The sequence below is a fragment of the Berghia stephanieae genome, chromosome 3, assembly GCF_034508935.2.
Source record: "Berghia stephanieae isolate SIO BIC M18660-M18661 chromosome 3, UCSD_Bste_1.3, whole genome shotgun sequence".
Lineage (NCBI taxonomy): Eukaryota > Metazoa > Mollusca > Gastropoda > Nudibranchia > Aeolidiidae > Berghia > Berghia stephanieae.
This window is the reverse complement of record NC_088362.1, coordinates 11,536,704-11,542,150: the sequence shown is the minus strand read 5'-3', so window position 1 is coordinate 11,542,150 and position 5,447 is coordinate 11,536,704. Positions and strand designations below refer to the sequence as shown.

Genomic DNA, 5,447 nt, shown 5'->3' with positions numbered 1-5,447 from the left:
CACAAGAAAAGTAAGACAAAGAGGAACAAATGTAGATTCCAAGAGAATGCTATCAGTGTACTAAGTCTGATAACACCCAAAAGTCTCATCCTGACACAAGCACAGGTCCCCCCTAAGAGGAATACACTCAAACGTTCACGTATTATTTTTTTATTATATTATATTAAGTTACGTTATGCCTTTTGCGCAGCGATATCATAAGATATCGTCGCCTAGGCATTCCACGAAGGAATATAGATAACTCATCAAACAAGATGTCTGATGTCAACAGGAATCACCCATGTTGTCCAAGTGAGCAAATTGGGGGTTAATAATCTTGCTCAAGGAAAAAAAAAACGAAAGTGCCTGAAGCGGGGCTCGAACCTGGGTCATCCGGATCACAGTGCACTGCCTTAACCACTCGGCCACTTCGACCCCCATATTATATATACACATATATATATATATAATATAATTTAAAAAATTTACGCGAACTGATTTACAAGACAAAAAAAAATTTTTTTCCCAAAACCAACAATATTCATTGGACTGTTTCTCTCTCAGCCAATGACTCCTGCAAGGGAAAGGACAAAACCAAGTAATCTCATTCCAAGACAAGGACATAAAGAAACTTGGACAACAATATAAGGGATAGAGGACACAGCATGACCTCTTGCCACCATGGGAAGTCAAAGACCCCACCCAGTCTATTGTTTATAAAATGTTAATTATAAATTTACAAAATAAATTTACATCCATGTGTCACCCTCTCATCTAAGGACAGGGAAAAAAAAGCATGTAATCTTATTCCAAAACAAAAATAGAAAGCTACCTGAAAAAGGAATACAGACATAGGGGGTGAAGAAAGCAATAATGACCTTGCCCACAATGGAAGGTCAATGACCCCACACCCAGGGTAGAAAAATGAGAACTCAGTCAAGCATTCACCATCAAATTGCAAAAGCAACGGATAAAACAAATTTTTAAAAAAGTCATTACAGTACTTTATTTTCTTTATTGTGCTCCAACTTCATGTTTAAATATACAATGGATTTCTATTTATTTGCCAATTCAAAAATATTATTAGGTTTTGAATATTATTGCAGAACATATAATATAGCAATGACTATCCCGCACAAATCTTTGGGCCTCTTTTTCGCTCACAAAGTGCCCGAATTCGCGTCAAAATATGGGACGAAGCCGTTTCGTATATGCTATTTTAAAAAATTAATTACGACGCTGTTTATCTATGAATATGACTGAAAGTTGGCACACTGTTAGAAAAAAGGTCATTTTATATTATGTCAAGCGACAAAACTCGTGCGATTAACAGAAGACCGTTAAAAATAGATTTTTACTCTTTGGAGTAAAATATTTCTAAAACTACCGGGCGCGGAGGTTTTGTCGCTGACAAGGTAATACATGAACATTTCTTCTTTTTGGTTGTAAAATTTTATATGAATATGACGAGTACTTTTCCCATATTTTACAAAACACCATCCTAATTTGCTCTTCAAGTTTCAATCTTTTAATCCACTTATTACGCAAGATACAACCAAAGGTCGAAAAAAAAATATGCCGAAAAAGCGTCCCATATTTTCGCGTTTTTTTCCTCTTTGCGGGTCATCCAAATTAATGACACCTTTAAAACTGTATAACTTGTTTATTTATGAATGGATTTTCAAAATTCAAAAACATTTTTACTCAGTGGAGATAGGGCTTGGATTTTAGACAAAAATTTTCTTCAAAAAGAGAAAAAAACATTTTTCATAGTCATTGCTATATAATAATGGTAACAGAAGTAATACTACTACTACTAGTAGTAATACTACAACTAGTAAAAATTTTTCACAAACATTTCGGGCAAAAGTAAAAATGTTTAACACATGTATTAGTCTAATGAAAAGAATGAAAAGGATTACAAAGGTATATAAAATCAAGCATTATTGGAAAAGAATGAATAAAAAGTCTGACTGCTTTCTTTTCGTTTCAGGTTCGCCATTCCTAAAAATTGGGTTATAGTGGACTCCGTGTGTCGACAAGTGCTTTCTGCTCAGCATCAAGATGGGAACCTGAAATGTCTGTCTTCACAATCCTGTAAAAGAAATGCCAAGATTAAGTTAATACATAGAGCAAATAGTACATTATTGACCTACCACCTCTGGCGTCTATCGTGTCACTGGGAATTTTAATTTTAATATTTTAATATGTTTGAAAACAAAGAAAACTTAAGCCCCATTTCCTCAAATACGCAAGTCATTCATTTTACAGGTCAAAATAATTTTTTTTTTAAAGTTTTTCTTTGACTTCAACTTCAAATGCCAATAGTGCCTGAACCTTATGATGAATTCCAAAATGGTTTGGCATATTTATGTGGAAATCTATTCTTTTAAAAAAATAGAGTTGTGGATCACAATTGCTCCGTACAGCAAATGTTAAATATTTATCATCGAGCACAAAATTACTGGCAAACCTAAAAATTCTAAAACTATTTATTTACAAACTCTACAAGTAACACACAAATATTTTAAAAACTAAATGTAATTCTATCACCTGTGGAATCAAACTATTCTATCCCCTGTGGAATCAAACTATGTATGCTCAGAAAATCTGCTGTACTGTAATGTTCGGGCAATTATTGGCCTTCGCCAAAAAAAAGAAAAAAATAAGAACTGTATTTCCTACACCAGTATACAAAAAACACACATATATGTTTTCTCTACACGGGAAATTCCATTGAGTGTTACAAGCGCTGCACCTAACCATCAACTTCTTGTAGATACCGCTAGCTATAACCAATAAAAATGGACAAACTTAGCCCATAATATTTTACATTTCTGGGAATGTTTGTTTTTTCTTTTATGCCATATAATTTATTAATTTTTTTATTTAATTTGTTGCCAGCGTGTGTATTTTGTACATACATAGGGAATACATGCTTCTGTAAAGAAACGTTTGATTGGTCATTCTGCTGATTTGTGCAGATTGCCTTTTACCACAATGAAATGACAATTGGCTTGTAAAAATAACATGTAGACTATAATATTAATATATTCATTTAGCTTAAACAGCATAATTTAAGGTTAATAAAACATTTCCTCCTAGATCTTAATAATTGAGGAATAAATCAATATGGGTGAACTCATTTAATTCTATCTATCTCATCATAAGAACACTTTGTCACTACGTTGTGTGGCCTTGAGCACCTCAGCCCTAGCTCAGTTTGTGGCGCTGTGTTGCGGCAATGGCTGGGTTATTTCAGTCTCCCTTTAGAATAGACTCCAAAGACAAATTTTCCCTAGAGGTGAATAAAGAGAATCTATATTTTTAAAATTTGTTACGCTATAGTCAAAGACATTCAGGATTTTCTAATTTTGTATGAACTATCTTAAAAGGCAACCTATCCATAGCATAGAAGGACATGCTCACAATAGTATTCATTTCATTGCCCTCAAATTTAATGGATCTTCCTCTTTTATTAATTGTCATTGCCCATTCATTCAATAAAACAAAATTAATCAACATAATAAAGACAAAGCTTTTGATTCAAATGAAGTGATGGTTTTTGTTCAGTTATTTATTATCTCTGAAGTTAAAAGTCTTAAAACTCAACCATGTAAGCTTTTGTACAGTCTGGTTATTTGAAGAAAACTTCTTGCACCAACAATTTGGACAAACTTTTGACTTCATTACTGGCTCACCAGACAGGCATTCCTTACATACCTTATGAGCAAATGAAGTCACTTGATATGTGCTCTTTTCCCCTTTGTCTTATTACATTCCTCATAGTCATAGATTTGTGTCTTAACTTTGCAATATGAAATATGATTTTGTGCCCTTTGTCTATTGTTATGTGCATAGATCTACAATCTTTTCACTCTCTATTCAACTTCCTTTCAACTGGCAATGCAATGACCTTAAAGTGTAATGAACGGCACAAACGTTGCTAATCTCACTTTTTACCCCAAATAAATTGCTTGATTTGGACCTATTAAATTTCCTGAGAGTGAGATCTGCTTTTATTTTGATATAGCGCATGCAATATCCACCCAAAGCACTCTACAAGATGTCCCAAGCCAACAGAAACATTAACATTAACATGTAGGAAGAGATATCATGCCTACATAAATATTGTTTTAAACAGATACAATCAATACACTTACATTTACATGGTCAATGATTGAGCTAGTTTCTCCAATTGTTGATTGTTCAACTAGAGCCGTTGCTGCCTGCAGTCATTGCGTTTGTTCCTATCTTTAAGACATGAGTAATGGTCTGTTTTTTTTCTCTGCCCCATGTCCAAGCTTTAACGTTGGAACCCAATCAGGATCAGTTTCATCAAGCAGTGATGCTGGCCTTCCTGTAAAGGCAAAAAAATTGATTGTTGAAATATATTACGTCATTTCTTGCCTATTACAATCTGGTCCTGGTCCTTGTGTGGCTATGTGGTCTAGTGGTATGACACTCGATTTTGGATCGGAAGGTCATGGGTTCGAGCCTCGCGCTCAACGCATAGTTGAGTCCTTGGAAAAGGCTCTTTATTCACATTGTCTCACCGTACTCAGGTGTAAAATGAATACCTGGCCGTTTACAGCGTTTTCTTTGTCCGAAAAATTGTAGTGTCGCCTAAAAGGCGTCATGTCCTGTTCTACATGTTAAATGTTGCTGTTGACCAGGGACCCATTGTAAAGCGCTTTGAGCACATTAAGTGGATATTGCGCTATAATATAAAGCTCAATTTTTAAATTATTTTTTTTACAATCCTTAAGCTTTCCGTTAAATTTACATCAAGCTTTGTCAAATTAGAACAAGGGTAGAACAATTATATAGTGCAATTTCCATGAAATGAAAATTTGTTCAAAGCGCTTTGCAAGGGGTTTATAGCCAACACTTCTTCACTAGAGGAATTCAAGCGTCGATTGAAGACATTCTTATTCCGACAGGCTTTCTTTTGATTATGTATAATTAGCGTTGTTCGTGTACGGTGTTAGGGCTTCATGATTAGTTAATCTATGTTTTGCGCCCAGAGTCCTCCTGATGAAGGGATGTTTGGCGCACTATAAATCTATACCATTATTATTATCATCAACAGCAAGACTTTACATGCAGGTCGAGACATGACGCTTGTTAGGCGATATTACATTTTTTCCGGAAAGAGACAATGCTGTTTAACAGGCCTGCATCTGCCCCCTGAAAAACTTGCCTGAAAATCCTCGAGCTGAAGCTTTTTCAATAACATGAGCAAAAATCCCCATTTCCCAGAATATTTTCTTAGAATTTCACCAATTCAATAGGCTGTTAAACAAAATGAAAAAGTATTTTAATTAATTTTTTTTTCCGGCAGAGCGAAATTGCCAGAAATGTCGGCAAATTTACAGGCCTATGTTAAAAGCCAGTTACCCAATTTATGCCTGAGTATGGTGATAGAATGTGAATAAAGTTCCTTTTCCAATGACTCAACTGCTCAG

At 34.7% G+C, this 5,447-nt stretch overlaps 1 protein-coding gene and 1 long non-coding RNA gene across 8 annotated transcripts in view; both read right to left on the bottom strand.

Moving 5' to 3' along the window:
* LOC144967150 (beta-1,4-N-acetylgalactosaminyltransferase bre-4-like) overlaps window positions 1-5,447 on the bottom strand; it is a 322,329-nt gene that overhangs the window by 204,406 nt on the left and 112,476 nt on the right. The gene's annotated exons all lie outside the window — the stretch shown is intronic.
* Window positions 1,598-5,447, bottom strand: part of LOC144967145 (uncharacterized) — a 5,191-nt gene continuing 1,341 nt past the window's right edge. For all 5 annotated transcript variants that reach the window (XR_013644328.1, XR_013644326.1, XR_013644325.1 and 2 more), the window contains exons 2-3: window positions 4,143-4,339; window positions 1,598-2,074 (exon numbers count right to left, since the gene is read on the bottom strand). This is a non-coding gene — a long non-coding RNA (uncharacterized LOC144967145). The remainder of the gene's footprint in view (window positions 2,075-4,142; window positions 4,340-5,447) is intronic.